Here is a 24,518-nt window from a genome sequence, read left to right as displayed (position 1 = left end):
TTAAACAATACTTCTAGTCTGTGTTGAGAAGTTATGTGCATACCTGGTAAAATTTTGTCGAAGAGCATTTTTTCAGTACAGTGAGACTGAAAGTTGTGATTTGAGTGTTGTTGTCGTTGTTGCTTCCGTGAGCAGATTTTTGGAGGTTTTCTGTGAGCTGACAGTTAAAACAAAAAAGTTAGGAGTTAAAGATAAAGAAGTGTACTTTGAGACAGTTCTTTTTTGTTAGAGAGAGAAGAAGTGAAAGGCGATTATTAGAACTTAGAAAGTGAGAATTTTTTCTAAGTGAAGAATTAGAAGAGTGGAGAGCAGGAGTTTAAAAGTAGAGTATTAGAATGTTGTTGAAAAAAAAGAGAGAAGAGAGAAGCAACTAAGTTTCAAGAGCGGTGGACTGAAAAGTGATTTTAGACGATATGATTTTGCCTGACCACGACTTTTTAGTCGGGTACAAAAAGTTACCGAGTCATATCCTGACAAATAAATGAGATTAGGGAATCGTTCCCGGACCGAGCTGTGGGTCGGTTATTAACTTAATTTTTAGTTAATATCCTTTTTATTATTATCGTGGGGAATGGTCTGTAATTCCCTTCTTTTCATTTCCTGATGGAGGGGTTTTTTTGGTTCTGCTGGGTAGCAGGTAAAGAGATAGTCGGGGTGCTTTGTCTGCTGGACTAAGAGGTTTGATTAACTTCCGAGTGAGAGTAATTGTATTACGGGTGAGAGGGTTGAAGGAACTATCCGAAATATCCCCCTCGTATAGAGAACGAGGGAATTGTATATTTATCTGAATTACTTTTAGTAGTTATTTAGCGTGTTATGCTAAATTTTGTTCGGCTAATTAAAGCGAGAAGAGTTATTTAACGTGTATTGTTTTAGTGAAGTGTGAATTGTTTTAAGTGTGCTTTGTTCGTGAAGCCGAAATTTTTGATTGTGGTATAAAGACTCTGTAGTATTTTATTGGTTTTCGTCGAAGACGACTGTTTCTTGTAGTGTAGTTTTCCGAAGTGTGTTTGGGTATATCAGACGGGTTAAAAGGTATTTTTTTTGGGGGGGGGGTTATCTGTGGATGGTACCTTTAAATTTTCTAGACTGAACGAGACAGTCTTCGACTTGGTAAGTGGTGGCTTTTTTGGATGGTGTTTTAAAAGTGAATTATCCGAGAAGTATTTCTCCATTTGTTTATGAACAAAGAGTTCTTTGGGGTAATATGGTACCAAATTACTTCTATGACGGGTAATCTGTTTACCAGAGAAATCTTCTAGTTTATACGTAATCAAGGTAGGAGCATCTATTATTTTATAAGGTCCAATTTTTTATGGTTGGATATTTTTTGATACTCTCATTTGTGTGGTTTTATTTACAACTAAAACATAAGTACTTATTTAGAGTGGTTGTGCCGTTCCAAATGGGCAATTTATAAATTTGCGTAAATGTTTTTTTTGGTTTAAATAATTGTGTACTTCGTCATCAATTTCCGAGTGTATCTTTTCACGATTAAGAAAACAATGTGCAAAGGTTCTTTTCTGTAACTTTTCAATTTGTGGGTGATGAACTAAGTGGTCAGTATGTGTATGATTAAGTTATGAATTGCAAGGTAAGTTTTCTGTAGGTTTACAGTTTCCTAAGCTATCGGTAGTGGAAGATAGGTTGAACATTATGGGTTTCTCTGGTTTTTGACCAAATACAAGTTCATATGGTGAAAGGTTTATATTGGTCCTGAATTGTGAAATGAATGCAAACGGAAAGACTTTTACTTTTTGTGACCACGTGTCATATTGTGAGTCTAAGACTGTACGAAGAAATGTGTTTAGTTGGCGATTACTGTTTTCAGCGAGTCCATTTGAGCACGGTGCATATGGAGTACGTGGTTTGAATTGTACATTATATGTACGGCAGAAATGTGTGAATTCTCCGTTAATGTAGTCTTTTCCGTTATCTGTTACTAAAATATCTGGAATTCCGAATTTAACAATCCAATGGTCGAATAAAACTGTGAGTGGCATCATTTTTGGGTGAAGGGTGGAGTACAACATAATGTGTAAATACGTCTACAATAACATAGACATAAGAGTTTCCATCAGAAGACGGTGAGATTGGACCTTTTGTATCCATTGAAATACGGCGATTGAAGTATGGTGAAACTTCTAAACATGGCTGTTGTGGTGCCATTAAGAAGTTAGGCATGGATTTGCGAGTTTGGAAATTCAAGAAATCTTGTGTAAGTATTGCTATCCATGTATGAAAGTTTGGAAAATAGTAACTTTCCGTGATCGCTGCGTGTATTTTTTCACGACCACGGTGTCCTGAAAGATCATGAGAGTGTGCTTTATAAAAGATGACTAGAAGAAGAGAGAGTGGTTGGCAATTTTTTGGTGACGTTGTTTCTTGTATGTAATACAGGAGTTTATAGTCTCCGTTAATACTTAGATTTTGAAAACGTCGATATTAATGTAGTAGTCCTTTATTGCTCGTATAGTTAGTGAAGGGACTGGGGGAACTTTTTTGTAGTATTTCCAGAGTGAAAGTTGACTGAGAACTGGGTTTTGTTGTTGTCTTTGATAGAGGAATGTATCATTTATTACAGTTTGTTCTTCGTAGAAGTAATTTTAAATGGTTGGAGACTTTGGTATAAAATTGCCCATTGCTGGGAGTGAAAGCTTCATACTATTTATTAATTCGGCGTAATTTGCGTCGTGGTTGGATTGTATGAAAGGTTCTGTTTTTTGTGTTTAGTGTGACATCTGTGTTTTGTATAATAGGATAATTTTATGGGAGTGAGTAATTATTTTTAAACTGATGTAGTTTTTGTTGGTGCATATTCTCTAAGGGCTGTGCTTTGGTTTTAATTTCGTAATGCGAGACTGGGATATAAAGATCATTTTCTAGTCGTACTTTGAAATAATTATCTTTAATCTGTTAGTAGATTGGAAAGTTTGGTGATTCTACATGAGTGTCTGTAGATACTGAGTTAAGATATTCTTTTGATACAGCGTAGTGACACTATATAGGTTGTGTATTTTGATTATGAGTCATAAAGAATTTACTCGAATCTGGTATTTCGACTGTGCGAAGACGGTGTTCGTCTTGTGTTGTTGTCGTCAGTGAGCGACTTAGTAGATCTGGAATTGAAATATTTTCTCCTTCTGTCCCAACTAAGTGTAGGTTTGAAAATTTCATTAGTATCAATTGAAATTTGTAAACTCTCTGATTTGGTTGATCCCTTTGTGTGAATAAGAATAAAATTGGTTTATGGTCAGTGTATAATTTTATTGACTGTTTGGATCCTTGAAAAAGTGCATATATGATGGCTGAACATTCGCGAAGAATGGTGGATAGTCTAAGTTCTGTGGGTGAAAATAGACGAGAGTTTGCCGACACTAACTCCAATTTTCTAATTTGATTTTTTTTTGAGGAGTGCTGCTCCAATGCCATAGTTAGAGGCATCGCAGAGGCTATAGAAGGGTTTTTCAGAATTAGGAATTGCGAGGCGGATTAACCCGTCCGTAAGTTCTTTTTTGACTCTATCAAATGTTTGTTGTAATTCAGGAGTCCATTTAAAATCTGTTGTATCTCTGAGTTGAAGATGATAAGGTCGAAGAATGACTGGTAGATTGTATATATATTTTGAAGTAAAGGTGAGAAATCCGACATAATTTTGAAATTCTTTTTTATTTTTGGGTGGTTGTAGTTTTAAAAATTGGTCTGTTTTTGATTTGAGCGGGTGTATGTGATTATATTGAATTTGTATGTGATTATGCCGAAAAACTTAACTGAGTCTAAGAAAAAGAAAGATTTATTTGGAGCGGCTTTGAGGTTTTCATTCTCTAAAATAGTGTGGTATTGAGTAAGTGTTTGCAACATTGTGTCTGTTGTTGTATCTTGGATGTAAACGTCATCCAGATAAGTGATTATTTTGTTTTTTCTAATTAGTGGTTTGGAGATACTTCTCATGAAGGAGAAGAACGCTGCTGGGCCGGTAGAAATACCATAGAATAAGCGTTTAAAACAGTTTTGTTGTCCAGCAACCACAAAATTTGTGAGTCTTTGTGATGGTTTATCAAGTGGCATTTGGTTGTATGCACAGTTCATATCAGCTATAGAGAAAATTGGTCCCTCAATCTGTATTGAGATAATCTGGATTGGTTCTATGGGCAAACTACATTTTGTTTCGTCAATCATTGTGTTTAATTGACAAGCGTCTAGGACAATTTTTAAGGATTCTCCTTTTTTAAGGATGATTACTGGGTTAATGAATGTATTTCCGGTGGTTAAAGATTCTGTATTTACGGGTGCTATGATATCAAAGTGTGTTACAATGTCGAGTAAATGTTGTACTCTATCTTGTAGTTGGGATGGAATACGAGTAGCTCTTTGCTTTTTAAATATAGCTGTTGCTTTAAGGGGGAGATTCAGTTCTAGCTTAGTTTTTCCAACATCGAATTTGGAAGTTGCATAACATTTTTGAAATTGTGTGAGAAGTTGTTCTATTTTTTCAAACTGTGTTTATGTTAACTTTGTGTGTTCAAAGTTAAATATTGTGAGAAATTCTTTATCTGCTTCAGTGATTTTTGATACATCAAAAGGTATGATGAATTTTTTCTGTTGTGATTTGTATTCGCGTTCTTGTTGTTTACTAAGACTTAAACAATAGTTTTTTCAGTGTTTCTGACGTACCTTGTGTGAGGTAATTCAAAATTTAAAATCTGTGAGTTCATTGATGCTGTATTTTGTGGTATGATAATCATTAAGGGAAACATCTTGTTGTACATATCCAATTAATCCTTTTACGAGTGTTTGGGGGTGATTTAGAGGATTTTGTATTAATATTTGAATAAATGACTGATGAGAATATTCGAGAGTATTTATATCCATTATTGAGAAAAACATATTTTTCCGTAGTGGTATAAATGAAAAAGCAGATGCATAGAGGATAGTAACGCTCGCATTTTTATTTTTACATTCATATGCGTTTAAAGAATAAGTTAAGATTCGTTGTTCAGAGGATGTGAAGTTTACTGAGTGATCTCCAATTACTGGAAATAATCTACTGGAGTAATACGGGGGTGGTTTAATTGATGAATCGTAAAATTTTAGTGACTTTATATCATTATTATGTTTGATCTCTAGTGTATGAGATGAACATTTTATCGAGTCTACGTTTTTTTCTAGGAAAGGTGTGCCTAGAATATTAAATTTGGTGTTTAATACATGGAAAACGATTGTAAACAAAGTGTTTTTGAGAGTTCGACTGGGTAGAGTGTAACTTTTACTGTACCTTTTGACTGCAATTTGGAATTATTTGCTGCTGAGAGAACAAATGTTGATGCTTTCAGCTGTTATTTGAGATATCCTTTGACTTCATTCCAATTGTCGGTATTCAATAAATTGAGTGTTGCACCAGAGTTTAGTAGAGAATCTATTTCTAGATGTGGTGGGGAAATTGTTTTCTTATGATCAAGTGTTTGTTGTGTGTATATTGTAAGTGGTAGTACCCAGATGTTGTTTTTAAGGTAGAGAGAATGTATTCTTCTGTGCGAGTGTTACATTCTTCTTGGCAATTGAAATATTCATTTTGTGTAGCCTGATTTAATTCTAAAATTAAATCATTAAATTGTTGTTCGAGGAGTGTCTCCTCGGAGAACATTTGTAGTGTCCCGATTCTCAGTGTTCGACGTAGTGTTGTCTGATTGTTCTTGATCTAGCATTGAATTAATATAATTTCTAACATTAAGAAGTCGGTTTCGTGAGAACGGTCGTCGTGAGCGATTTCCATCTCGATTATAGTGAGGTGATTGTGGTCTAGAATTATATTGTGAATTAGTTTGAAAGTTTGGTCTTGGGTGTGGTGAACCGTTTTTACTGGGTGGTTTGAAGTCGCTGTTCCCGTAAAAGGGTTTTGAGTTATTTTGTGCGAATTTGTTTGGACTTCTGTGCCTTGAATGATTTCGGTGTTCTCTGCTGTTGCTGTGAGAGCGATGTGAAAATGATAGTGGTTTACCTGTCATATTATTCGATGTGATTTGTTTGTTAGGAAGATTTTGATTTCCTTTCATTGCTTGGTTAAAGGTTTGTTTTTGAAAATTAGGCTTATCAAGTGGTTTTGTATACCTTTTTTCAGGGCACGTAGAAATACTAAGTCCTGAGCGTGAACATTTATTTGCAAAATTTTAGGAAGAGTGGTTTTCCTTTATAGTTGGGGTCATTTGAGTACTTGTGTCGTACTACATTTATTCCGTGAGCAATATCTTGTTCCATTATGTGTATATCATCTACTGTGAGATTGTCCATCTCAAAGGAGAGATTATTAATTGAGGATGAAAGAGTAGAATGTGTATTTAATTTGTGTCTATCAATATGTGTTCTTGTAATATTTTCTCGATGTATGTTTTCAACAAGTTGTGCGAATGGAAGTTGTGGTTCCAATGCGGTTGATTTGTGAATTGATATCTTTATCAGGTCTATTCTAGCTAGTTATGGATCAAGTGCTTTGACGAGTGCGTCATTCATTTGTGCATTTCACATATCCGGGGCATTGTTAACATATGCTTTTCGAGTCATTTGTTCTATACTAAGTGCTAACGTTCTAGTTTGTTCAACAGAAGCACGTGTTATGCTTTCTAGTAATAATTTCGCTTGTGTTTGCGATTGTTGATTATCGAATGTTTTCTGACATTCACGGGAAAACGCTTGCCAATTCTTTTCAATGTCTAGTGGAAGATGGTGGTCCTATTAGGTCCGTTCGGATCATGGCAATTCGTTTCAAGATCCAGGCATCATGAAATGGTGAATCAGTCTGCTCTGGTCCTGCTGTCATTGCCATATTTGCTGTGATCGCGCTTGAAAAATCTTCTGTTGTATAGGTGCGATCAGTATCGTCAAACTGCCTTAAAGGCTGTTGCGTTGGTACCGAGCCGCCTAGGTAGGGATACATCATTTGTGTATTCCTGCGAACTACATGTGATGGCGTTTGTGTAGCCGCCGCTTGTAGATAATAAGGAGTCGGTGCGTTTGTACTTCGTTGTGCGCTTTGTGAAATTATTCTTCGAACAATATTTATGGATTGTTGTAGAGTGATTTGAATATTTTGATTAGTCCCGTCTGTGGGTTGGGTTGAATTATTAAAAATGATGGGTTCAGTATTAAAGTGTACGGAATTCTGTCTGTGTAGACTTGGTAAAGGTGTGTTTACATTCGGTAATATTGGTATAGTTGTGTTTATTGGGTTTGAACTTTGTGCCAATTCAGTTGAGTTTACAGGTTGTTTGTGCTGGTGGTTTTGGTAAATATGCATGTCATCGTAGGTATTAGTAGTAGAGTTATGATTAATATTACTATTATTGTTATTTTGGTTATTATTTTGATCATTGTCTTCAAGATCAATTAATGTGTTTACCGTGTGCGATGAAAAGAGTGTTCCATCATCCAACAGTGTTGAGTTGAAATCTGTTTCAGTAGTTTCGTTTATACGGCTTTCTGGTTATTGAGAGTGGATTATTCCATATTTTAATGGGTGAGACTTTCAGAGAAGTGTTTGTGTTTTGTGTGATATTTTTACAAGTAAATGGTTGTGTTTCCGCCTTAGAGTTTCTATTTTCTCTATTTTGGTTGTTAATGGATAATTTTTGGATAGTTTCGGATGGGATTTTTGTGATGTTTACGAAAATTTTTGGAAACCAATTTGGGTCATATATATAATGGAGTGTTTCTGGTAATTTATTAATTATGCGTGGATAGGTTTCTGCTATAAGTTTGGTGGCTGGAAAGATGTGTCTTACCAGACTTTTCCAAAATATGTGTACATACCAAGATAGAAGTGTTAGAGAATCAAAAATCTCTTCTTCATCTAAGTCTGCATATGTGACAGAGCTTATGTATATCTTTAAAAGGTGAGTGAATCCTTCTAGTTCCTGTCGAGCGATTTTGTGTACGCTTTCTTTTCGAGAGTGTAAAGCATTAGTTTTAAGAGTAGGTGAAAGGCGTTTTAGAAATTCGAAAGAATATTTTGTAAAAATCCCTTCTCTATCAGAGGGTTGTATTTCAGACCATATTCCGTTAAGGAATTCGAAGAAGAGTGTGTCTGATAATGGGTGAAGCAGGCTCTCGAATATTTGCGAGATATAACTGTTTGTGGCTGGATCACAAATAAAAAGAACTGAACGTTTTGTGAGTTGAGTTCCGTAAATTTCAACTAAGTATGAAAAAAGGTGGTTCGTGAAACTTGTGATGTCTTTTCTGGTAAAGAAAGGTGAGGTTGTTGTTCTATTGCAAAATAGTGGTATTTAAGCTGTTTTGCTGTATTTAAGAGTATATTTAACTCATCTTGGTGTTGATAGTGTTTAACTTTAAAGGGTAGAATTTCGCTTGTTAAGCGCTTGTTCTGTTGTGTGAGAACAGCTAGATGTATTCGTCCACGTGGGAAGAAGGTTGATCAATGTGATGATCCATTTTGGTTATTTCGTTGATTAGATATTAGTAGTTTTTGTTTTTTTGGGGGGGGGGTTGTGTTCCCCTTTTTCTTAAATTTTAAGTAAACAAAGAGTAAACAGCTTTGTAATCTAGTTCTAAGTTTCCTTCTCAAGAGAGAAAGGGGTGTTTTGTGTGAGTTCTTTTTACGGTTAGAGTATGTTAACTCACTGGTCGCACCAGTTAAGGCAGACCCAATGTGGGCTCCTTTTACAGCCTTAAAGTATAAAGAGCTAGGACTACTTATTTCTGCGCGCGAATTAGACCTACCTATATCTCTAAGACTAACAGACTCTGTAAAACACTGAGAGTAAACTTCTCTTTTTACGGTGGTTAAGAAGTATAGCACCGGAGTCAATGGTATACACATGGTGTATCTAACTAAAAGACTGACTACAGTTAGTTCAGTTCTCTCTATATAAAAGGGAATAGTGTCTTCTCAGTCTATGATTGGTTGAAGGTGTACATTCAGTATTCCCACTGCTAAAATACTAATCCGTTTCTCTCCAAGCTCTTCTATTTGGTTAGAGAATTTTGTCTCTATGGAAATTAGGGCTCGCTTTATACTCTATCTGCCTTAGGATGTTCCCACATTCGAAATCACATACAGTGCTCCGGGAAGTGTAATGCAGCAATGATTTCAATCGTTTACTTTGTAGCAGGGAAAAAATCAAAATTTAAGAAAGTCGTATGGTAAGAAAAACATTTCATTGAGTTTTGGGTTTACGCTGTATTTTTTTCTTTTCCTCGTCAAATCTTTAAATACGGTTAAGGATAGATTGGAGAAATTGACGCCACAGTCCTATAAAGATTACCTTCATAGTGAAATATTTATGAAGGAAATAGGGAAAACTCCCTTTAGACGCTCCTTTTCCTAAATTAACAACACATTTTTATCGAAATTTTGCTGGTCTTGTTTTTACGAGCATCGCAAGTTTAATAAAAACTTTGGCAAAATTAGCCATTTTTTTGCACAAATTAACTAAGTAAACTAGATCGTAATGGGGAAAATTGCAGGCCGGTGTTTCAATTCAGCAGATACTCTACGGGAGCTTCCAAAATTAAGCGGACAACAGAGCGGAAAACTTTGAGTTCGGAATTTTCACTGTACGGGGGAAGCTTTCCCTAAAAGGTATCATGATGATTAGAGCTGGGATCTCGTTACACTTGTTTTCTTGGCTTCGTCTTTCACAATTTGTCGACAATTACTTTGTCTCAAACTTTGAGGTAGCGTTCACCCAAATCTTTTTTTTCGTTCATTTGTGCATTGATTTTAATGAATTGACTGCATGCCGTCATTTTTCATTTTCGATGGCAAACCTTTTTGGCCACAAAAGACTTACCTGACTCTCAAAAAGACTTCCGAGGTTGATTTCCCTGAGGGAATCACGCATGTTGAGATCAAATATAAACGCACGAGGTTTGGCGTGCGTTAAAATTTACATACTCTGGAAGCATCGAAAAACTCACAAAAGGCAACATAAAAGCACGAAGGTATGGACATTACTGCACGACAGTCAGGACATGAACACACGAAAGTCTGGTCAACGCACGAGAGTCTGCTGAATTCACGAAAGTCTGAACACGGCGCACAAACGTTTGAACGAGTTATAACAGATTCACAAGTTCGAAAACTCAAAACCAGTTGTTCTAATGGCTAGTTAGTACACTGGGCTTGCAAGTAAGAGATGCTGGCTTGTGTCCAGTGGTGGCCATTTTCACAATAGCTGCGCCCGCTTAAACCCCCAAACATTCAATTTTCCAAAGAATGTTTGCGGAGCCGCTTGTGCTTACTTGGGTGTTATTTCGAACTTGTGTGTCATTTGGCCTATTTCCTTGCTTATGTGTGTTAATTCGAACAGAGGTGGGCACATTTCGTACTTGGAGTTTTCGAGATCTTCTATCCCTGAAACGGTTTCATTCTGAGTTTACTATGAAACCTTGAAAACCTTGCCGCTACTTATAATTCGTGGCTTAACTTGTGTGAATGTTTTTTTCAATTGTGTTTTAAACCAAGGTTAATTTTTGTTTTTCTCTCACTTCATTCCGTAGTTTACACAGGCCCTCGAAATGATGAGTTTGGAGATTATGTTCCGACTCCTGACATACCCAGTTAAAAAAATTTCCTCAAAAATTGTGATTTGAACATCTAGATTTTCCAAGAAACATCTGTTTTCGTTGATTGAAAGTTGTTGGTGTGCCAAATCATCTAGCTATGCTTTCTCAACTCTTTTGAAATTAATCATACACGTTCAAAATTTAGTGAGTAGAGTTTGATAGAAATGAAATTTTTCTTTTGAGATTTTTGAGAACTCATACTAATGGGCGAGTTGCCGGATAACCCATCTCGCAATCTCGCCAAGGTAAAATGTTATGCCTTGAAATCAGTTCTATGTGCTTTTGTTTCTTCCGGGTTTACAACACATTGTGGTAGGTCTTAGTCAATTAAACGCTTCTAGTTTTTCTTTTCATACCCGTATGAAAAAAATTACAAAGTCAATTGATCCAGAATCTACCTCTCATCTTTGTTGTTAATGGGCCTATTTCCATTTCCATTTACGGTCGGTGTTTTTCATATCATCGTACGCGGATAAGTTTTTTAAGTTCAAATCTGTCTTTTCTGTTCGAAAGTTTTTCTTTTCGAATGGTAATTTCTTTTTTTAAAGCTTTATGCTAATCTGTATATGGTCATTCTGCGTTTTTTTTGGAGCGATGCTTTCTTTTCAAAATTTCTTACTTGAATTGCTTTCCTTATGTTTTTGGTAATGGTTCCGACCCCTTGCGGGGGGGGATGACTATATACTGAAATGAGTTTTTTTGTTCAGTCAATTGTGACCGATCGATATATTCATCGTAGAGTTGTGCGTTGTATCATTAAAAATTCCGTCCAGCTTAGAATATGGAATTGAAAAGATATCCTGAATTTCGTTTTCTAGAGAGGATTATCGATTTTTAAATTTTTGTGAAAATTAGACCAACTTGTTTTTTATTCACGTTTTCCGGATTTTTTGCCTAAATGTTTGTCAAATTTGCTTAAATTTGTTAAAAAATTTATAAGTAATGTTTTTGATTTTAGTTCTAAAGAAGTTTTTCTGACTATTTTTTTGTTTAGTTTCTTTAGCAAAATTTTGGCTCAATATTTCAAAACTCAGCGTAAGCAACGAAATAAGCTTCTTTAACCCACCTTTATTCAATTTGCCGGAAGTGCACACCTAAACACTACTAACGCAATCTCTGTAGACTCGAAAGGTGCTATTACTACTTCAACTTCCATTGAGAATGCTCTGTAATTAGAATTTTGCCCTTTTGCTAACTCTATTCATTTTTTAAAATCAAAAACGCAGCATTTATTTTTGATTTTTATATAACAAATTTTCTATTTCCACAAAACGCAAAATGAAAATTAAATGTTCCTGATGCACGGACAACATTAGCAGGGCTAGTTTTGGGCCAATCTTGGACTGTTACATTTCAAAAAATTTGGATCGTACTCAGTCGGTCTTTTTTTAAAGTCGAAGTTTTATTAGTTAACAAACCTTTCAAATCAAAGTTCACCAGAGATAGGTCCGATTGGCTTCCTGAGCAGCTCCAAATAATGTATCTAGTGTTTTAATTGACAGGTTTTGGTCGTTTTGACTTTCAAAAACATTTGATTTTCAAATAAATATTTGCTTATTGAACTTTGCTTCTATTTTTTTTATCTAATTCGGTCAATTTGTAGCTTATTGTCAGCAAAGAAAGAATTTTTCTTGTCTCTACTGAACTAGGTTTTTTTCTTTATTGCGGTTTTACGCCTGAGGTTATGGTTTTCCAGGTTTAATACTGCTAGATTTAACATTTTTTTTTATTTTTAGGACATTTATCGTTTTGTCACTTATCAAATAATTGACAGTTCACATTTCACGCTGTTGGCGGTCTAAATAAGGTAAAATTGATCAGATCAAAATCCTTTAAGTTTAGATTAGGGTTTTAACAGCTTCGGCACAACTTTCTGGAAGAGTTTAAATGAAATTTTTAATTTTGTCTTTAACTATCGTTTTTTCTTTGTGTTTTTAGTCGTATGAAAATTCCTGTTTATTGGCAGGTTTCTAAGGAGGAATAGATAAGCCGATATTCTGACATCAGTGGATAGCATATGGCTTTCATCATTTTGAAAACAATTGTAAAGGAAAATACAAAATAAAAATCACTTCGCATTTTTGTTCTTTTTATTGTCAATTTGTTTCATAGTCTTGTTAACTACAGATAATATATGACAGTATTGGTTTCAGGTGAAATGTGTCAACAGCTATTCGTGTCACAAAATCTATTGTTTTTAAAGAATTCCTTATATCTTTACTGGCTTTGACACGTCACAAAAAACTAAATTTATTCTTGATTTTTGTCTTGTTTGGCGTTCTCTTTGTACACGTAAGACCTGGATAATTTCAGGGTTTGATGGTGGGCGACTAAATCAACCTATCAAACTATTTCTTTTTGTAATTAATGGCTTTCATGAATTTGGAAATATTGTTTTTTTCGAAATTTACAAAAGTATTAATTAACTTTGCCTTTCTTCTTTTTTTTTGCCTACTTGTTGCCTAGTCTTATTAAAGAGAACTCACATACTACTATATCGTTGTTCAATGAGGGTGCAATTGAACAAATATTGATGGGTAAAACTTGGCTTAACAGCTTCGACTGCGTTTTTTGGCAATTCTTTTTGTTTTCTTCGTTATTTTTAGTTGATTTTTTGCAACTGCAAAAAAATAAATAATGACAGGTCTTAATGCCCTTCTATAGAAGCATAGGGACATATAAACCTTTGGGATATAATCAGTTTTATTCTAGTGGTTTCCAGTGCTTTGAAATTTTTTGTTTTTAAAATTATTAGCGAAATTTTGAATTTTTTTAGTTTTTCTTTTTTGTCTAATTGTTACCGAGCCGTATTATGGACTGATCCGATTTCTTTTCTAGTGAATTACAAAATATTTTGCTTAGTTTCAGTTTTATCGGATTCTATTTTGACTTTGTTATTAAGTTTCTCTTATATTTTAATGGACTTATATTTTGGTTGTAATTTAATGTTTGTTGTTTTTATCTGATTTTGCTGCAGGTCTTGATTTGCTTTCTTAAAATTAGCAGATCGCATCAATCTATTGCGTCATTTTTACTCCACTGATTTTTTTGCTTTGAAGTCTATTTTTTTGTTCATACACCAGTTGTACAACTGCCCATGAACAGTACCATGCCGTTCCACTACAAAAACCAAACTTTATCTTTTTGTTACACCGAAACATTCACCATTGAACACTCTGCTTTGACAAACGCTCTTTAAAATATTGGTACCTACCTTTCCATATTGTCTCACGATTCTCGCTTTGAGGATTTAGAACGTGCAACTGCAGAAAAAGTTTAAAATAAATTTTTCTTACGGTGTAGTGATTGCCATTGAATTCGGTGTTGAGATATACCATATAATGGTGCGTTCTAAAATTAATGTTCGGAATTACTTTTCTTTCTTATTGCGGCTTCAGAAACTGAAACTATATTAAAACGAAAACCTTTGTTGTTTTTCGAAAATTACCAAAGTATTACTTAAATATGTCTTTTCTTCTATTTTTTATACTGGTTACCTAGTCTTATTAAAGAGAGGTCGCATACTAAATTATCGGTGTTCCAAGAAGGTGCAATCAAACAAATTTGGACGGGCAAAATGAGGGTTTACGGCTCGGACAGCGTTTTCTTTTGTTTTTGATTGCGGCTTCAGAAACTGAAACTGTTGAAACAAAAACCTTTTTTTTGAAAATTACAAAAGTTTTAAAGTTTTACATAATTTTGTCTTTGTTTTCTTTTTCTATACTTGTTACTGAGTCTTAATAAAGAGAGGTCACATATTAGATTATCGGTGTTCCAGGAAGGCGCAATCAAACAAATTTGGAAGGGCAAAATTTGGTTTTCAGGCTTGGACAGCGTTTTCTGGCAAATTTTTATTGATTTTTGCTTGTTTGTTTTAATTGATTTTTTGCAATTGCATAAACCAAAAAAACCAAATTTTAGCTTTTTGTTACACTGAAACAATCAACATTGAACACTCTTCTTTGAAAAATCACTCTATAAAGTACTGCTACATAACTTTCCATATTGCCTCACAATTTTCACATTGAGGTTTCCGAACGTGCAACTGCAGAAAAAAAACTTAAGAAACTATTTTACGGTGCAGTCCTCGCGATTGAATTCAGCGTTCAATTATACCCTATATCGATGCGTTGTAAAATTAATACCCAGAGTTACTTTCGTTTCTACTTGCGGCTTCAGAAACTGAAATTATGTTGAAACAGAAACCTTTGTTGTTTTTGGCTGCCCATAAATAATTTCATTGAACTTTGTGTAAATATATCCTATAATGTCGTATTATATCTTTAAAGTCAAGAAAAAATGTTTTTTTTCTAGTTTCTGAAACTGAAATGACCGAAAGAAAATAATCGTTTTCTTGAACGCTCAATACCTTTTTATTGAATCAAAAATTTAAAAGAATGAATTTATTAAAACATAGATTTATTGTTAAAACCTTTACTGGAAGATCAACATTCTTAAATCAATAAATTTAATTAAACTTAGCTTAAAAAATTGAGATGTTAAAACTTTTTAAAGAAAACTCATTAAATTAATTTCCGAAAAAAATACTTAATCGTCGTGTGGTTCTATGAGTTTTTTGTAGGTGTATCTTAGACTTTAGTTCGTTATGCGTAAAAATTGTTTTTATTCGAGTGGAATGATTTTCACTCGAGCAATCAATGTAACTTGACAGGTATATTGTTCTTATTCAATCAGTCCCGGAATTGAGTCTCCGAGCATTTCAGCTCTGAACCCGAATATTTCAAGAGTAAAAACTTACTTCAGTTCAGAAACATTGCATTTCCAGAAAATTTAGGTTTCTTTATCTGCCGTTTTTCTTCAATTTGATTATATTCAGGTCATAGTGTTCGCCCATGCTAATTTTTTCCTGTATAGTCCGATAATTATTCATGTGCCAAAGTTAAGTCTGAGCGGCATAAAGTCATACTTTTATTGCCTACAACTGGTAATTAATGTTACGGTATGCAGGCTCTTTATTCCTAAGCTAGTTTGTATGTTTTTACACAAAGCCCACTTAGCTCAGTAGCTGCGACTTGCTGCGCAACTCGGACTTGCAACGCGGAAGTTCGAAGCGCATATGTAGCAAACCTTGTTGGCAGGAGTTATGTTGAAAATATTATTATTCATGCAGTAAACTTTGCACAAAAAGAAGTCTAGCCACTGTTAATTGTGCCCTGAACAGAGTACTGGCCATGTACAAAAACAGAATGACTTTGGACAGATTCAGCGCTGATTTCTTCTGTCGGTAACATCCGGGATGTGACAGGTGTATTTTTATCACGCTTATTTTTAGCTGCTTTAATTATACATATTCCTATAACATAAGTAAGTTTTTGAAAAGTCAATGAAAAGGGCTAGACCTAATTTTTATTACATCCGGTACATCCTTTTACACGCCCACTACCCCTGTCTTGCTTATCTTTTATTTCTGATGTGAGTGCTTTGTCAAATGGGTTTTGACTATTGTTGTCTTTCTGATATAAAATGAATATGGACACATGTGGAAACCCAACCATTTTTAATTGGTCATGCTTGCCCACACATTTTATTGAAAATATTGTCAGAATGCTTTTGGGTCAGCGAAAAAACGGGTATATACAGCCATGGAAAAATAGGGACACAATGGTGATACCATATATTCGAGACATTCTCTCACTTCGTGCTACTTGTCCTCATCTGATTGGCGTTGTTGATCGTACCAATTTGAAACTGAATTTTGTTCTTGTAATATGATTGAGTTTTCTGAACACGGTGGAACTTAATCAAGTTCTTAAGTTCATGCTAGAGAACACCAACTGGAAGTTTGCGACTCTTTACTTCGATTCAGTTTCCGTTCAATCGTTTTCGCTGCAAAAGTACAGAAATGTCTACGCCAATTTTGTCATGTTGGATATTGGTATACCTTTGAAAAAGAAGTCATGCGCGATGGATGGATTGTTTCACTGGTTACCGATTAAAGAAGTTAAACTCAACCTCGATTTTGCCCTTGAATTTCACATAGCTCCCGAGCCCAATATATTTGTTGAGTCGGCACTAGTTTATCAACTGTACATAGATACTGTGGGTGATGGCACTGCATGGGACCAGTTACCGTGCTCTATCAGAAATACTCTTATGAGCTTTAGCAATTTGTCGGAACTTGAGTTGACATCAAGCTTCCACTTGGAAGATTTAGAGTTGTTTCACAATTTGCGCGAATCATGAACGTCGAAGTATGCTTTGTTTCCCTATCGTTTATGCTGTTTTTTGCCGCAATTTACGAGGAAAAGTTAATCATTTCGATGGAAAATGTTAATTTTTCTGTTCGGCACATACCGTCAACCTGGTTTTCAGGAGAATATCCTTTTCAAGATTGTAACCATTGACGAGAACCAGTCATGTGCAGATTTTAAAGGCTAAATGAGTTTTTAATATAAAATTGCACATTTAAATGCAAGTTAATAAGGAGAATAGAGTAAGCAATTTTAAGGAACACTGGAAAAGGAAAATCGGAGTTTCAGTGTTGGAGTAAATTGAGAGTACAAGTTTTAGCAATTTTAAATAACTTTTTTTTTCAATAATTTTTTAAAAAATATTTTTGTTACGATACTTATTTCAATACTAATTATTTTGGATTATAGAAATTTGAAAATTAAAGAACAAAAGGTGGGTTTCAAATTAAATGTATAGAGAAGAACTCACAATACAAAAAAACTAAGCATTTTTTTCATTGACGTTTTACTTTTTCTCCATTTTTCCCTCTCCTTGTCATTTTTACTATATGTGTATATGAAACCAATAAAGTTTTGATTTATCCCAAATTAAAGAAAATCACTAAATTTTGAAACCAGAAGAAAGCCGAAGAACTCTTGTGTTGAGGCTATAACGTGGAGCATAGCTTTAGATTTTTTCACCAGTTTGAGTTGACAAAAATCGTGCAAAAAAGAACATTGAGAACAAAATATTTGATAACAAATTGTTGTCTTTTAGAGTTTTTAAACAATTGAAGTATTGCTGTTATTGCTTCTACCAGATATTTAATGAATGAAAAAGGCACAGGAACGTTAATATGCATCACTGAATTACGAAAAACACACATCAATCTTCCTTAAAAACCATTTTTAAAGATCTTGTCACTTCCAAAATTCTTTAATTACTAACGATAATCCGGGAAATCACGTGCTATAACTATTTGAAAATGCCTTATTTCAGATATCTGAATGAACGTTAGATACTTGAAACGAGCACGTCTAAAATCTTAATTTCTTGAAAAAATACAAAGAAAAATTTTTTATTTTATTTCTAATATTCTGTTATTCTTGCTGATAACTAAAAATAATAAAAAGATTTAGAGGACGCATGGGCGTGTTTTCTAATAAAAAATCAAACAACTAATGCATTTTAACTCCCTTTCTTTCTATAGTTTCAAACTCGTAACCACAAAGTACTTTTTGTTTGCTGCGATATAGAGCTAGTTTTGTTTTGGACTTCTTCGTTCTTTATCACGTCAACAACATTTTTGTCAGGACCATATAAACCCAAAAATTTATGGCAGTTTAATTTACAGTTATTTGGGAGAATAATGTAGAAGCAGCAAAAAGTTTTACCATTTCTAAATCAAAATTATATCAGCAATTTTTTCGTAAACCTTTGAAACTGCTTAGCTCAAATCGTCTTGCAGCTAATTTCTGGCAATCCGACAGCTATGTTGGTTTTTTTACTTAAAATCTTAATTTTACAATGCTACAGGTTGTTTGATGCAGTGTTCAGACGTTTTTCTTTTGGAACTTCATTTCCTTTATTGATCACAAAAAACATCAGTACTTTTATAACTTTTAAACACCAAAATTATGTCAAAAGTACGTTTTGCACCACCATTTACGGAGTTCGTACTTTTACATAAAAGTTATGTAAAAATATCGCAATTCCCCTCTGGGAGTGCAAATAATATGCAGCCACTAAACCCTGCGAGGTGCAAAAACGGAAAAGATCTTAAACTGCTAAAAGTCATCTTGACTACTGAGTGTTATTTGTTGCCTTTGTTTGACCAAAAATTTTTAAGGAGACGTTCTAACAATTTTCGAGAATTGTGTCTCGCTGATAATGTAAGCCAACTAATCGAAGTAATTATGTCAGTTAATACAAAAATTTTTGTTTTAGTTTTCATTAGAGTGTTTTTCTGAAACAAAATCTCATGCTTATGAGTAAGTTAAAAGGGTTACAATGAACACAGGTGCTTTGAATCTTCTTTTTCAGTGATGATTTGGGTTTCAACTATGGGCTTGTTTGGGTTTATCTGGAAAAAGACTTGCAAACTTTGTAGTTAAAATAAACGTAAACTGACATCTACAGCTACATTTGGTTTTTTTTCATGGCATTAATCCTGAGAAAAATAGAGAGCGGAAAAAATTATATTTTAATCGGAAAATCATCAATAATTTACCAATTTGTCAGAGACAAACACTGTTGGAGCAAAATCAAAACAACCAATAATGCAGGTATAACTGAAACTTGATTGGTTTGTATTTTAAAAAAAAACACATTTGAGAAAAAACACTAAATTTAGTGTAACTCAGTATTTTTTCGTAATTGAAAGTTAAACGGTCCTTTGGCTCCTCTGAAAGCTCAAATACTTTCTGTTGCTTCTGAAGCATCCAGCTACATAATATTGATAATGTTGACCTTTTGTGTAGCTGATTGATAATAACACTGTTTGGTATTAATGCAAATGGTTCGGCGATTCCTTTTCAGAAATTTTTGTTATACAGCTTATGCTGCCAAAGGACATGTTTTGTGTTTTTCGAATAATTTTCACTTTCTGCGATTATTTTTTTTTTGGAAACAGAGCATACTTTTGAGAATTTTACGAGACAAATATCACCCAGTTATCGATTAGTTTTACTTCATGGAGCAAAGTATGTTAGTTTTCCGAAATTTTGCTCTTTTGTTTTCCTCAACTTGTTTACCTCTCCATTTTTTTCTGGAGTGGGTAGCAGAGCTATTTCGAACGGAGAAATGTTTTCTCTCCCTTCTACGTGTACTACTTTGGAAACGGATTCCCATTTATTACCATACTTTGGAAACTGTTCATATGTTGTTCATGTTGATTTGTTGACCGTTGATTATTATTACCCTGCAAGATCACCGCTCTATGATAAAGCTAAAGTTCCTTGATTGAATTTGCGAGCAATGGTTCTCAAGTTTAATGAGAATAACGAGTATTCAAGCAGCGATATTTGTAAATCGGTTGTGAATGTCGTCAACGGAATGAAGTGTTTGAACGTGTTGAGGAAAGTGTTTCATTTTTTTTTACAGTTCCAAAATTTTGGACACATGGTTAAACATGGTTGGATGCTCTCCAATAAATTTTTTATTGCTTATTTCGGGGGAATTTTGTTGGGCCATTTTTTTGTTTTCATTATAGGTAAAAAAAATATCGCGTGAATGATCATACCTGTCGCTTCAAGCGTATTCTCTCATGCTGATTTAGCAAAAAAATGCTTGGGAATATTTTGATATACTTGGAGTCTTCTCCCATTTTCATATTTTGAACTTTCTTGGAAATTAATGGGCACTTAAGTTGGTAAAGAAGTAAAAAGAACTACTAATTTCTATAGTTTACTTTAATGAACTTCAATAGCTGAAATGCATATCTTTGTTCATTAAGAGTGGGAATTGTAGTCAGAGAAAGGGAAAAATTGAGATTAAATTAAAGAATTGAATTTAGTTTCCTTATTTCCTTCTTACTAATAGCTTACTGCAATCATCAATTAACAAAAACAATCATTCGTTAGATAAAATTCTTTTTGTTTTTATTGCTTCGAAGAAACTGCTTAATTGCTGGGAGACCTCAAAATGTTCAAATATTGCATTTGAGACTAAGTAGTGCCAAAGTTGTTGAGTTAATAGATGATGCTTGAACCGGTAGCTTATTAAAAACCAGGTAGTAAAGTAATTTTTGTTTTGCCTACTGTTTGTTATTTTCTCTGTCAAAATTAGGAACATTTAAGTTTAGAAACTACTAATAATTGAACTATGGATCTTTATCAACAATTTCAGATTAGGAACGAAACTTTAATGACTTCAGGCTTGCTTGCAAACTATTGTTTTGTCTCCCTCTTAGACCAGTAGAGCTCATGTAATTGCAACTCAAATTACACCTGTTGTGTTACCAATTTATTTGTTTGTACTTGAACGCCTCCTCATATAGTGCGATTCTCAAAGAAACTGAGGAAGCCTAGCTTTTGCCGAGGTCGTTGAAGCACGAGAAACAATTTTCATCATCTCAATTATTTTTTCTCAAAATTTAATTGGAAAAGATATTTTTAAACCTTATGTCTACTCTGCAAAAGCGTTCTATCTCACGTCTAACGCTCTATCATTTCAACCGTTTAGATCCCTGATTTAAGTGCACTATTCGCATTGATACTTAAATCATTCGGTCATGCCTCGCGGGTAATGGCAAAGCCTCAGTGGTCGTTGGGACTTGATATGAAAATATCACATCCGAACATCGTATTGAATTGTCATCTTACTTATTGCAGCAGATTAATTCTCAAATTGTGTGTACTCCTAGTTTTCACCAACCAGAGATTGAGAAGATTCTGTTCTCTTTTAAAAAGTGCTTACCCGATTGTATCTAGTCAGTCCGATTGTATCAAGTTATCTACACTATGTGTATATTCAAGACTCGGGTGCTTTATATGTTTACCACCGTTATAATTGGAGTTAACCTTCATTAAATAAGTACCCCTAGCTCTATATCCCTTAAGGGTGTAAAGGGAAACAAAATAGGGTCTGCCCTAACTAGTGCGACCAGTGGGTTAACAAAATATAACCATAGAACACAACGGATTTTTATATCAATCAGTCGAAAGTTCCATTTCTTATTTTTTAATTTCCATAACTATAATTCCCCTCGAAGACAGTAAACCAATTTGTAATCAATGCAAATTGTAACTTAGACAAATTAAATCCCATATTACCTCAGACAAATATTAGTCCAACAGTTAACAAACGGAAAAGCCATATTCATTTGAGATTGCATAACTGACCGCAATGCTTCTCTCATGTACGACACTCTTGTGTCCTCTCTCGGACACCTTATACGAATTCCTGCGCCAAACTTATTAAGACAACCTTGTCGCTCAGGAATACGAACAAATTAGGAAACCCTCATTTTAATACTTAAGACCAATTGCTCCAACTTTTGTTTATGATATCATAATTTCACTACCTCGAAACGTACACAAAATTGCAATGCAGAAAGTGGAATTACCATTTGACCCACATATTTGTAAGTACATTCACAGATACTGAGTTATCAGAAACACACACACATTAGAAGTTTTGATACTCCTTACTTGGTTTTTTCAGTGACCTGACGTTTTCGGAGTGACCTTATAAAACAATATTTGAAGCCACAAAACAATTGCAAAATCTTTTTTGCGCCTAATCTTAACACTCCTTTATCAATACATTTGCTGTTATCAGGGTGGTTACCACCATTGTTCCAAATCAAAAAAGTAGCTTCTAAACTCATGAAAAAATTACATATAGATAAACAACAGTAAAAAAAAACTTGTAATGCCGTAAGACCCCTTTGCATTAGATAAAACCGTAGAACCAATAAACTAAGTAGAGTTATTACCAACTGTTACACATTACTTATACGGAATTGTACATAATCACCAATGGATACCAATCCTAATGAAACAAATACTACAGATTTTAATTCTGCTATTGTTTTGTGGAACGATGTCCTCATCATTAACAAAAAAACACTATCTCTGTCGGTTATTCGCCTAAAAAACTGATAAGCCACTGACAATCGATTAGCTCAACAGAGTTACCCCAAACTTGAAAGCAAGAAGTTAACTCAATTTTACCACTCCTACCTAATGTAAACACACGACGACTATGGCTACAAAAACAAATCTCATTTTGTCTAAATACTCAACCAGTAGGACTCAATACTAAACAACAACCTAAAGAACAGCACAATAAACAAAATGTGCAGTTTTATTGTGATATTAATCTTTTAACTTAGTTAGACAGTTAAACAATCAAAGTAATCAAACAACAACAGTTAATGCAAAACCAGTTTATGAACGAGATGTGTTAAAAAAGACCTTTCCCATTAACTAGGCGAATTTCTGAAATGATGTATCCATATCTAAGACGTCAGTCCGCATGCAACAATCTTTGATATCATTTGATGGTACAGACCCAGGATACAAAACTGAAGATCTTCTAAATGCTTTTGCAAGAAATATTGTTATGATAGTTAATAAAATGCATTAATCCAAACGGCACTAATCGGCCAATCACAACAATGACGACTTCCTTTCCCATTAGAGATTAAGAGAAATTGGCAAGCTTTGCGCTGAGAATTCCATAAAACATTCAATAATCAACAATCACAATCACAAGTGGATTTTTTTTGAAAAATATTACTCTCGCTTCAGGAAAACCAACAAAAACGTTAGCACTAAGAGCTCTCAAAATATATCAAGAAAAAATAACCGGAACTTATATTGTTTGTCACAAGATCAAACCCAATTCTACAACTCTAGTAAATACCATAAATATGGAAATTTACAATCTACGGAAGATGCTAAAAGGATGGAACAAGATGGCATATGGCATTAATATTTTACGACACGAGTACTCCATTGGTCCAAGTTTCAAAAACAAATCACTTCCTCAAAGATGTTAACAATCTCTTGCAGATCAGGATACAGTACCTCAACTTGCCCTGACTTCTGGTCTACTCAACAAATGGATAAACTGAATTTTTCTGAACAGACATTTAATGAATCATAGAAAGCTAATCAGAAACTCCATAATTCAGCAAATTAAATCATTAAATCAATTAAAACCTCTATCAATTGGATACCGCTTTCGCAGCAATAGCAAAAAAATAGAGACTCATATCGCCATCGAAGTCCAAGTTGAATGAATACAAAATGCTATCCCAATAACAACAAAAACAAAGCCAACAAAAGCATTTTTAAACCAAGTTGATCGGTTTGGGTTTACCCAAGACCACAAAATTATCAAAATCATAAGTCTTTTATTCTTTTCCATACTTGTGAATCCTTTAAACTAACTTTTCGCGTTTCCAACAAAAAAATTAGTATCCTTGCATCACCATTTATCGAAAAAAATTTTAAACCAATGCAATGTACAACCTGTAAAATAATTTTAAAACAAAAAATGGTAATTAAAATTTAATTCTCTCAAAGGAGTATATCCATTCAACCTCCTCAAAAACAGTTTTCGGTTTCTATTCCTCATTTTATACACAGAACTAAAAATGGACCTGAATATCGTTGTCTCCTCCTTTAGAAGTAGATTTTTTGTAGATTCGGGATCTAATTTAAATGTCTTCAATAATGAAACTTGAGTTAAATAAAAAAAAATTATCACAAATATGATCTGAACCCATCAAAATTTGTTTCCTCGGCAGCAAATAAAACGAAACTAATTCCAAGGTAACGGTCCAAATTGAACAATTTCACAGAACACCGTATCCACACTATTGAATCCTTTACTCTAATTTTTCGTGTGTTCAGCAAAAAAATTAGAATTTTTGGAACACCATTTATTGATAAAAATGTTGAACCAATACAATGTAAAACCTGTAAACTAAGTATAAAACAACAACATGACACAAAATATTTTAGAAGTTGTGAATGTTGAGTCGCTTTTTCCAGTTAATGGTGATCGTAAAATGTTTCTAATCTCGCGAACATCGCGTTCTCTCATGCTCACTTGAATTGAAAGCAGAAACTTTAAAGCAAGCGGAGGCAATTAAAAACATCAGACTTTTCCTATATTCCAATACAAAAAAGTTTCCCAATAACGAGCATGAGAAATCTGGTGAACCAAGTTCACTCTGTTGTAGAAATCATCGACTAACACATGGATGTGGACTCACTGGCTACGCACAGCAA

This window comes from Convolutriloba macropyga, chromosome 11 (genome assembly GCF_964194025.1).
Source record: "Convolutriloba macropyga chromosome 11, txConMacr16.3, whole genome shotgun sequence".
Lineage (NCBI taxonomy): Eukaryota > Metazoa > Xenacoelomorpha > Acoela > Convolutidae > Convolutriloba > Convolutriloba macropyga.
This window is presented reverse-complemented; position numbering follows the sequence as displayed.